Raw genomic sequence first — 12,056 nt, 5'->3', positions numbered from 1 at the left:
GCATTCCAGACCTGGGCATGGCAGGGGCCAAGACCTAGGAGTGAGGTCAGCTCCCTCAGCCAATGTCTCCTAAGCCTCGCTGAAAAGTCACCTTTAAAGTCATTCACACTTTTTATGAATGATTTTTTTTTTCCTTTGCTTGGTTGGTTTTTTGAAAATCATTTACTGAGGTAAAATTCACATAACATCAATTAGCCACTTTAAAGTGAACAATTCATGTGCTAGTCACAATGGTATTCACAGTGTTATGCAACCATCACCTCTCACTAGCTGCAAAACATTTTCATCACCCCAGAAGGAAACCCGGTACCCATTAAGCAGCTGCTCCCCACTCTCGAGCCCTGCAACCCAGTCCTGAGCAACTACCATTCTGCTTTCTGTCTCTACGGGCTTATCTATTCTATTTATTTCACAGGGAATCGTGCCATAGGTGACCTTCAGGATCTGAATTCTTTCACTTGGCATGATGTTATGGAGGTTCATCCTCTTTGTAGCATGTGTCAGTAAAATAAACGTTCAAGGAAAATTTGTATAGTTACTGTTCTACAGACAAAGCATAACCTCAAAAGCAATGATCACAAAGAAATATTATTAAACTCTAGCTGGATTCTGTGGCCGGCTGAGGGCTCCGGGCCCTCAGGGTCTGTTCTGCCTCCTAAAAGGAGATGAGCAAGCTTTGGAGACCTGGGAAAGGCCTGCCAGCACCCACGTGCGGCTGTCTCTGTGGGTTAATCAGAAGAATCAAAGAGAACTCTGAAGCGACCAATGCCCTGGAGGTTTCTGAGATTCCCAGGGCAGACACAGGGAGCGTGTGGTCCATGAGGATGTCTCCCCAGGGCCTCGGCAGGTGGACCCCAGGGAAAGGCCAAAGACAGGAGCCTGCTGGGGAGCCAGTGCCCCAGCCCAGACCCAATCCAGAGAATTCCATGCTAACTGATGTCCCCTCTTTCCCAAACCCTTTCACATCCCTTCAGCAGGACAAGTGACACCTAGGCTAATCACTGGACTCTGTTCTATTCCCTTGATGTGTTTGCCCACTTCTATGCCAATACCGGGCTTTCCAGGAAGTGCTAGTGGTAAAGAACCCGCATGCCAATTCAGGAGATGTAAGAGATGCGTGTTTGATCCCAGAAGATCCCTTGGAGGAGGGCATGGGAACCCACTCCAGTGTTCTTGTCTGGAGAATCCCATGGACAGAGGAGCCTGGAGGGCTACAGTCCATGGGGTCTCAAAGAGTCGGACACAACTGAACTGACTTAGCAGGCATGCTTGCCAGTACCATAGAGTTTTACTTTTTAAACCTCCACCATAGATCCTAAAGTCGGGACGGACAAGTCCTCCCTCTTAATTCTTCTGTTTCAGAGTTGTCTTGACTCTTTTCGCACATTTCTTCTTTCACGTGACTTTAGAACCTACCCTTCTCATGGACAGGCCTAGAGATATTAAGTGACAGACCCCCAAGTCAAAGGGCTTCAAGCCTCATGGCTCATTTCCAAGATTCCCAGGAATCCAGAGCAGTTTTGGGGTGGGTGTGCTGGGAGGAGAGGCTGGTCTCTGCATCCCCATCCGGGTGAGTCACCAAGGAGACACATCCCCTTGTTAAAGGCTTTGAAAGTGTTAGTCGCTCAGTCGTGTCCGACTCTGCAACTCCATGGACTGTAGCCCACCAGGCTCCTCTGTCTATGGGATTTTCCAGGCAAGAATACTAGAGTGGGCTGCCATTCCTTTCTCCAGGGGATCTTCCTGACCCAGGGATCAAACCCGGATGTTCTGCGTTGCAGGCAGATTCTTTGCTGTCTGAGCCACCAGGGAAGTTAAAGGCTTTAAACGCTCTTAGAAGTAGCAGTGTTTGCCACATTCACATTTCCCCTGTACACTATTTACTCTTTCTCTTTAAGTCGACTCATGTTTTCAACTTTTATTTAAACTTCATTTTAAAGGAAACATTTGATCTCTGCTTTATATGAGAAACCAGCTTCAAGTGCGAGGCATTTGCTGTTGGTGCCTCACCCAGTTCCCCTCCTGCTTACTTCCCATGAACATAAACTGGATTCCAGCTGCCAGCACCTACCCCCTTTACCAGTGGGCTCTGCCCACCTGCAGGAGGCCGGAAGTTCTGGGAATTAACACTCCAGGGAGCTGCCCCCAACCAAGGAGCGGCAGGAGCAGGTGTATCCATGCCTCAGCTCCCTGGCCGCTCTTCCCACCCCCCACCCCCACTGGATAATCCCAAGGTTATCTGCACCTTCCATACCATTTTTCAGAGTTCTGCAGCAAGTGGAGCCCAGGCGCCCACAGGGGATCTTTGTTCAACAATATTCTCTGCACTGCAGGCCTTCCCCCACACCCAGGCTCACTTTCCCACACCCCTACCAGAGTTTTCTGGGCTCATCTCCCAAATAAACTACTTGGCTTTGAATTATTTCCTTGGGGATGTGCTTCTAGGGGGACCCAACTTAAGGCATTTGCTATAAATTGAAGATATTCAGCGTATTATGCAAAGAAGCGAAACAAAGTCAGATATTACTGCTTCTGATGGCTTGGCATTGGGGTCTGTGTTTCTTCTCCTGGGCTTCCCAGGGGGCGCTAGTGGTATAGAACCCACCTGCCAATGCAGGTAGACATAAGAGATGCTGGTTCGATCCCTGTGTTGGGAAGATCCCGTTGGAGGAGGGCGTGGCAACCCAGTCCAGTACCCTTGCCTGAAATCCCATGGACAGAGGAGCCTGGTGAGCTATGGTCCATAGGGTTGCAAAGAGTCAGACACAACTGAAGCATCTGAGCTTGCACGCACACACTGTTTCTTAAACGAAAGAAGAAGTGTTAGGAAATGAGAAAGACACACAGGCCTCAAATGGAGCCTTGTCTTCTCTGTAACAGGACCAGGAGGACAGAAGGGAGCTGGAATGACTCTCGCAGGGAGCTGGTGTGATTCCACACAGGGTCCCTGGAGCCCACAGAGTTAGCTCCAGCCCCTTTCACAATCCACAGTGGGTGAGGCCCTGAGGACCACCTTCCAACAGGATGGGTCCAAGGAGGTGGAATGGCCCAGCTGGCAGGACACAAGCGTGGTGGACCCAGTAGGCAGCGCTCAGCACTGGACCAGCCGCAGGGGCCAGGTGGGGACCAGGAGGAAGAGGAAGACATGTGGTCCACTGTGAAGGTCCACCATGAAGGAGCACGGAGAGCCATCAGCCTGTCACATGGGCTAAGGGACTTGGTTTTGCTTGAGTGCACCTCAAAGGAGACATCATTTATTTATTCATTCAACAAAAGCTCATTGAGCATCTACTATACTCCGGGCACTGTACCAGGCACTGGGAAGACAGGGAAGGACAGATCAAAATCCCCCACAGGACTGATGCTCTATAATGGAGGACACAGGCAAGAAACAAGTGAACACGCAAATAAACTCTAAAATGAGAGCCCTTGGTGCTACAAAGAAAATAAACAGAATTATAGGACAAAATTATAGCTTGTGAGAGTTGGACTATAAAGAAAACTGAGCACTGAAGAATTGATGCTTTTGAACTGTGGTGCTGGAGAAGACTCTTGAGAGTCCCTTGGACTGTAAGGAGATCCAACAGGTCCATCCTAAAGGAAATCAGTCTGGGCTATTCATTGGAAGGGCTGATGCTGAAGCTGAAGCTCCAATACTTTGGCCACCTGATGCGAAGAACTGACTCATTGGAAAAGACCCTGAGGCTGAGAACGATTGAAGGCAGGAGGAGAAGGGGACGACAGAGGATAAAATGGTTGGATGGTATCACCGACTCGATGGATAAGAGTTTGAGCAAGCTCCGGGAGTTGGTGATGGACAGGGAAGCCTGGCGTGCTGCAGACCATGGGGTCACAAAAAGTCAGACACGACTGAGTGACTGAACTGAACTGATAGGATAAAATGTAGAAGTGAGGGAGGCTTTTGACAGCATGGCCTGGGAGGGCCTCTGGGGAGGGAGTAGTTTAAACTCAGAACTGAATGTGGAGAAGGAGCCCGTCATGCAAAGAGCTAGAAAAAGGGGGTCTCAGATAGAGGGAACAGCAAGTGCAAAGTCCCGGGGGTGGGAATGAGCTTGGTGTGTTGGAGGAGCAGAAGCAGGAGGAAGGGTGGTGGGAGCCAGGCTGAAGCGGTCACTGGAGCCAAGTCAGACAAAGAGATGCTTGGGGAGTGTCTGTGGGCTCATGTGTACCAGGGAAGCCATCCACGGGTACTGGATGGGGAGCAAAAAGGGGAGCTGGAGGCATCGGGTTTGGAGGCTTTTTCTCTTGATGTCTTTGTCAGTGGAAGGGAAGGCCAAGGAGAATGACCTTGGTTTGCACAGCACCAGCTCAGACTGCAGTGGGGAGGGGCATCAGGCCACATCTGGGTGCATCTGGGTGGAACAGGCTAATTTCAATCATTAAAATCAGCAAACCCATCTTTGGCATCCCATAATAGCATCTACTTCATGAGATGCTGTTCATTGAGAACCTAAGCATAAGACTCTATGCAACCTGCTCAGAGGTTGCCAGATATATCCCCTTCCCAGGAAGAAGCTCACAGAAGCAGAAAATTGCAGTATGGTGTAGTGAGTGTTCCAGGGGATGTTAAACAGAGGAAGGGTCATTCAAGTTGGCTTTCGAAGGATGAAGAGGAGCTCGCTAGAGAGAAACCATCAATAGAAGGGCAGAAACTCTTCCTTTTGTCCATCTGCATGTCCCAGCACCTAAGACAGAGCGTGGAGCATAGTAGGTGCTCAATCCATATTTGTTGATGGAATAAATCAGAGCTGCCCACACTTCGATTATTCAATTACCTAGCTTCATGATTTTTGTGCAGCCTGCTTTCCATTATTTCTACCAGTGAACCAGTGAAGTTGCTCAGTTGTGTCCGACCCTTTGCAATCCCATGGACTGTAGCCTACCAGGCTCCTCCATCCATGGAATTTTCCAGGCAAGAGTACTGGAGAGGGCTGCCATTTCCTTCTTCAGGGGATCTTCCTGACCCAGGTATTGAACCCAGGTCTCCTGCATTGTAGGCAGATGCCTTATCTTCTGAGCTACCAGGGAAGCCTATTGCTTAACATTTTTCTTCAAGTTAAATTACCTTTCTATCTAAATGAATTTATTTTAAGAGGAGACATTTGATATGATCACTAGATTTGAAAAGAACAAAGAATATTTGCCATAAATCAAAGATAACCAGAAAAACCACCACAATGAAAACAAAACAATGTTATTAAAGTCTGCCTGTTGAGAGAACAAAAAGGCAGGCCCCAGACTGGGAGGAAGTATTTGTAAATCACATATCTACAAAGGACTGACTCATATCCAGAATATATAAAGAACTCTCCAAACCCATTAATAAGAAAACAATCTGATTTTTTAAATGGACAAAAATTTTAACAGACACTACACCAAAAAAAAAAACCCACACAGAGATGGCAAATAAGCACATAAAAAGATGCTTAACATCATTAGTCATTAGGGAAAGGCAAATTAACAACACGATGACATTCCAGAGTACACCTATTAGAATGGCTAAAATTAAAAACAAAAAACTGACGATATCAAGTGCTGGTGAGGATGGGAAGCAACTGAAACTTGGATGCAGTGCTGGTGGGAGTACAAAATGCACAGACACTTTGGAAAACAGTTCAAATGTATGATTAAGGCTGATTAAGTCAAATGTATAGTTACCATGTGACCCAGCAATTCTACTCCTAGAAATTTCCCCAAGATAAATAAAATTTTATGGTCATGTAAAAACCTATTTGCAAAAGTTTATAAGTGGCTTTACTTATAATCACTGAATCTGGAAACCGCCCATATATCCCTCATCTGGTGAGTGGGTAAACAATCAGTGGTACGTCCATATAATGGAATATTCTCCAGCAATAACAATGTACTGATAACACACAATGACATGAATGTGTCTCAAATGCAAGATGCTGAGTGTAAGAAAAACCAGTCTCAAAAATCAACGCACTATAGGATTCCACTTATATGACATTCTGGAAAGGGCAAATTCATAGAAAGAGAAAAAGATCAAAGTTCAAAAACAAGTGACACTGACCTACGGTGACAGAAGTCAGGGTAGCAATGCCCATAGGAAGGGAAGTAACCGAGGAGAGGGGACGGCTCTGGGTCTGTTTGTTTGGGTGCTAATTACTCGGCTGTGAAAATTCAAGCCGAGCACTTCTTTGCATATGTCATGCTCAGTCATTTAAGTCGTGACTGACTTTTTCCGACCCCATGGGATTTTCCAGGCAAGAGTACTAGAGTGGGTTGCCAGTTCCTTCTCCTGCATATGTCATAGCTTAGTACAAAGTTTTTAAAAGTTTAGCTAGAGAAAACTGCGTGCCAGAGGTATGACATCTGAGACTTGCTCATTTTCACCAAGGGAGGTAAGCAAGTATTGGGTGTTAGAGATGGGTTAGCATCTGCTCTTCATGATATAAAGGAAGAACTATAGAAAGATCTGCAAAGGGAATGACTCTCACTATGTGACCCAATGTGAACTGACTCTCTGCACCCTATAAAATGAAGTTGGGTGGCCCTGATGGTGCCCAGCATCAACGAAGAGAACATGTGAGTATCTGAGACAGCATGCTGGAAGGGTGTGATGGCTCAACTCTGAAAGCAGAAGAGCCCACATTTGGCCAGAGCCATTAAGGAGTAGCTGGACTCGATTTCGCGTTTTTCATCTCCGTTCCTTGGCACCCAACACAAGCCCAGCACATGGTTAGTCTTCACTAACTGGTCACCCCTCCAGGCTTTCTCATTGGTTGTTCCCTCTGCTTGGAGACGCTCCCTTCTCCCACCTTGACCACGTGACAAACTCCTAACCTCACCTTGGGAATGACTCTCTTTGCCCTCTTACTTGAACATCCCCTCACAGTGCCGCTTCAGGGTCACCGCACATGCTATTTCCTCGGCCAGGAGTCACCTCCTTCTCCCTTCCCCTGGGTCAATCATCCCCTTTTGTGCGCAAGTGACGGAAAACCAAACTGTTTTCAGCCCAAAATGCAAAATGTTGTGGCTCATGAAACTAAAACATGCAAGTGTGTCTAATTTCGGGAATGGCTGGATCCAGGGGTTCCAACCCTGTCTAGCCCGTGATGATCTCTCTCGGGCAGGTTTTTCTCTCATGAAGTCCCCTGAGGCTCCAGGGTTTCACTCGCTCACTCTCCATCCAATGGAAGAACTGCAAGTCTTCTCACAAATAATTCCTAGCAATCAGAGTCCCAGGATCAAGTTTCACTGGGCATGCTCAGTTACACGCCCATCCCTGGACCAATCACATGGAGCCAGACTTGGTCACACGTCCACCCTTGGAGACAGGGTCCTAGCACACCCCACCCAAATCTCATGGAATGAGATGAGGGAAGAGGAGGCTCTCCAGTAGGAAATTGGGGTGCTATTACCCCAATACAGGAGAAACCAGGAGATGGATACTGAGCCCACCTTCTCTTGGCAAACTCTAGCTCATCCCAGCATACTGTGTGACCTCAGGTCAACCGCTTTCCCTCTCTGGGCCTCATGTTCCTCCTCTGAAAAATGGGCAGGAGGCCGTTTGAATTCCAACATTCCAGAATTCTGGGACAGCTTCCAGGACTGGCGGCTGCTCCCGAAATCCCAGGAACGTTCTGGTACTTCTGGGGACGGAAGTGGAGCGTCAGCCAGAGCTGTCCCTGGCCCCTTGGCCTGGGAACATGCTTAGAGGATGACAATTGGGCTCCCTTCAGCCGAAATTCCACTCCCGTGGGGGCCTTGCCAAGGAAAACAAGCCCAAGAACTGGGCATTGAAGGTGAGCATATTTGACAAGTTTTAAGACGACAAATTATTTACACAGGTGTGGGAACCATCCCCTCACACCCTGATTTCTTTTCTTTCTCTTCCTCCCCTTTCCAAATTCTTTCCCCCAAGGGTGCTGACAGACATGCCAAGGGAGGGGGTGGCTGGCTTGGGGATCGGCCTGGAGTGAGTCCATGGGCCTGAGGCAGCAGGGAAGAGGGTGTCTGCTCCGGGGGGGCTCTTCCCCCCTCACCCATCATCTTGCTCTCAACTCGCATTACCTGGGAAGCTACGATACTGAGGTCCTGGATTTCAAAGCAACCTGCGTCCTTCAAGAGAATGGAGCTCAGTCTATCCTCAGTTGACAAGGAGTAGCTGACCCTGGAGCGAGCCAGGCAAGAGGTGGAGAAAGCAAAAATCATTTCTTAAACCCCTACTGTGTCCCTAACACTGAGCTGAGACTTAAGAGTGCATTGTGAATGAACCAGATGGAAATCTCTGCCCTGGTGGAGCTGACGAGGAAACAAACAAGGTAAATGATGAGTTACCTTCATAAGCACTTTAAGAAAATAAAATAAAGCGAGGGGTTGGGGCAGGGCAGGGGGGTAGGGAGACTCTAGGTTTAGGAAGTGATATTTGAGCTGAGAAAGCAGAGAAGGCACCTGCTAGGCAGAGATTTGAAGGAAGGACATTTTGGGCAGAAGGCTCTGCACATGCAAAGGCCCTGAGGTTGAAAGTGATGTGGTGTCCAAAGAGCACTGAGGAGGCCCATGTGGCCAGAGCCAGGAGAGGGAATGCAGCTTGACCGGAGGGCTGCTCTGTGCTTTCCGCTCAGGAAAACAAACACACAGAGGGGGATGGTTACCCCCCCCATTTACCAAGGAGGAAACTGAGGCTCGGAGAAGCGCAGTGACTTGCCCAGGGTCACACAGCAGAGTCAGACCCCAGCCCCTTACACCTGGTCCCAAGCCCATGCCCCTCGCTTCTGAGAGGCGCAAGGGCAGGAGCAAGGAATGTCCAAGACCTGCCAAGTCTCTCGTCTGCAGCTTGGCCCCCAGGGGAAGGGGTATCTGGAGGGTAAACCCTCTGCTTCCTGTGGGAAGAAAGTGGAGACTGATTTAGCTGCTGAGTCACAGGGGTACCACAGGCTCCCAGGCCTCAATGGGCCCTGCCTCAGTTTACCCACGTGTAAAAAATTGGTATAATAACATGTCTGCCTCCAGTACCAACTTCAGAGGGGTGCTAGGAGGGTTAATTACTGCCTGGCAATTTCAGAAGCCCTGATGAAAGGTGGTGGGAAGTGGGCACTATTAACCCAGGCAAATAATTACTCCCAGCCCGAGGGAGGAGGAAGAGGGGTCGCACCTGTTCTGATTCAGCCTCCGTCCAGTTTCCTTTCCAGATGTGTAGGAGCCCAGCAGGCATAAGCATCTGGCTCTGATGGCCGTCCTGGACCCAAGATGCCCAGTTCCAGGAGGACGTGCGGCTGTGAATGGGCACAAGCCACACAGACCAGTCAGTCTCGAGACTGCATCTCTGCCCCTTCCTGATGGGGGGACCAGGGCAGCACCCTTCCCCTGTCAGGGCCTTGCTTTCTTCATCTGCACAATGCAGGTAAGAAGCTGGCCTGCCCCACAGGCGCTGTGGTTCTCACAAGTACACAGACACGTTCCATCTCCCCGGCTGCATGTCAGGCCCCAACCTCCCATGCCAACAGCCATCCTGACTGCCACGGCCTGATGGGAAACGGTAAAAAAAAAAAAAAAAAAAAAAAAAAGAGTTTTCTGGAAATAAAAAAAAATGATTTTTAAAATACTCTTCAGGGGACTTCCCTAGCAGTCCAGTGGTTAAGACTCTGAGCTTCCAATGTGGGAGGCACAGATTTGATCCCTAGTTGAGGAACTAAGATCCCACATGCTGCTTGGCATGGCCAAAAAATAAAAAAAATAAAACACTCTTCGGAATGCTGATCAGACCTCATGTTGCCCACAACTCTCAGGTCCCAGAACCAAGCTGCAACTGCCCTCTGCCCCTGGAATCCCAGCCTCTTGCCCAGCTTGGGGAGGGTAAACAGGGACAGATACTGGAGCAAGCCCTCTCTTCCTCCTTTTATTTATTTATTTTTTATCTTATTTTCTGAAATTGAGGTAATACTGACATAGCATTATATAAGTTTCGTGTGTACAACATCTTATTTCTACTTCTGTGTACCTGACAGTGTACTAAGTGCTAAGTCGCTTCAGTCGTGTCCGACTCTTCTCGACCCCATGGGAATTCTCCAGGCAAGAACACTGGAGTGGGTTGCCATGTCCTCCTCCAGGGTGTCTTCCCAACCCAGGGATCGAACCTGGGTCTCTCATGTCTCCTGCCTGAGCAGGTAGGTTTTCGACCGCTAGTACCATCTGGAAAGCCCATCTGACAGTGCTCACCCCTAAAAGTTCATCTCCATCTGCCCCCTCTGGCGGAGCCCCTGTATCCTTTTTCCCCACCCCCCCGCCCCGTCCTGCTTCTCCTTCCCTGCTGGTAACCACAACTTTCTCCTCTGTATCTACATATCGGTTTGTTTGTTTAGTAGTTTTCTATATTCCACACATGAGTGAAATCATATGGTATTGATATTTGTCTTTCTCTGATTTCATTGAGCATAACACCCTCAAGTTTCATCCATGTTGTCGCAAATGGCAAGGCATTTTTTTCCTGGGTGAGTAGTATTCCACTGCATACATCTCTCTATGTGGCAAGATTGTGCCCATCTCACGGAAGGAGACACTGAGGCTCTGAGATGCAAATGTCAAAGCCCTAGGCTAGGAAGAGGCAGACCTCGGCCCTCCACTTTCCCCTGAGGCTGTCTAAGTCCCAGCTGAAGCCTCAGCATAGATGCCCGATCCTCTATAGTGACCTCGGAAATGAGGTTTTTCCATGTGAGTGGGCTGCTCCTGGGCCTGGGGACCCCAGAGAGGAAGGAGCCAGGCCCTTGCCATGTGGCTGTCCCTGCAGGCACAGGGCAGGCCACAGGCAGTTCACTTTCAGGAGGAGCCCAGGGCTCAGAGCGCTGGTGCAGGGCATCTGTGCCCAGCCCCCCCAAGCTCACTTGGTCCCCCTCTTACCCGCACTCCCCCCGCTCCAGCCACACTGGCCCGGGTGATCTCCAAACACGCCTTGGTTCCCACCAGCGCATCTTTGCACCTGCAGTCCCCTCTGCCTGGAGCAATGTCCCCCCACACACACTCCTTCCCACGCTGGTTTCTTTTCATCCAATCTCTTTTCAAAGGTCACCTCCTCAGAGGGGCACTCTGGGGCTTTCTCCATCACAGCTCCTGCTTTATTTCCTTCAGAACCCTCATTCCTCTCTGAAATGACCTGAAATTTCTGGTTCCCTCACTACGATACAGACTCTGTGAGAACAGATGGGTTTGTTTTTATTTCTTTTTTTTTTCTTTTTTATTCACTGCTGTATTTCCAGGACCCAGTAGAACACAGCAGTGTTCAACAGATATTTGTTGATGTAATAAAGATGTTTTTAAAAATAAGAATCATTTGGGTCATGAGGAGAGGGGTGGGTGTTCCAGGGGGCAGGGAGGGGGGATGGCTCCCCCAAGGACTGAATAATTTCTCCAGAGTCTTTTAAAGAGTGTCCTGGGGAACTCGGACACCACAACAGCAATAGTACTGCTTGTCGAGCACTGACCTCAGCACTGGGCACGGATCATCTCATTTAATCCTCGCACTGGCCCTATGAGCTCAGTCCTGTGATTATGCCCATCCTCCAGATCAGGAAACTGTAGCTTAGGTGAAGGGACACGTTCCCGGGCACCAGTCACCCCCACACCCTACCTCCCGCCCTCCAGAGCCCCAAGGTCCCCTAGAGACAGCCCCACCCCTTGATTCCCAGCGCAGCCTGGAGAGGTCACGTGCCCTGCCCTACGCTGCACCCCCCCCAGCTGGTGTGCGGCCCGGAGGGACGATCCCTGGCTCCCCGTGGCCACTCGCCCGTGGGGAGGGAAGACTGGATTGGCGTACAGTCCTGGGGATGCTAGGCAGCCAGGAGTTTCTCTCCCCGGACTTACTGTACATGATTCAGCGCCAGCCCTGGTTGTGAAATCTGGGAATCTTGTGGGCAAGGCCAGGCCCAGGGGATGGCTGTCTGGGAAAAGGAGGCCGGGAAGGGGTTAAGGGGGGCAGCAGGCCATCCCTCCCCCGGGGGGAGGCACCGCGCCAGGACAGCAGAGAGCTCACCGTTCGCACTGGGCTGGCCACCGCCTGCGGCCTGTCGCTGACA

Source organism: Giraffa tippelskirchi, chromosome 13 (assembly GCF_054371585.1).
Source record: "Giraffa tippelskirchi isolate mGirTip1 chromosome 13, T2T-mGirTip1v1.2.pri, whole genome shotgun sequence".
NCBI classification, from domain to species: domain Eukaryota; kingdom Metazoa; phylum Chordata; class Mammalia; order Artiodactyla; family Giraffidae; genus Giraffa; species Giraffa tippelskirchi.
The sequence above is the reverse complement of the archived record's forward strand: the minus strand, read 5'-3'. Positions refer to the sequence as shown.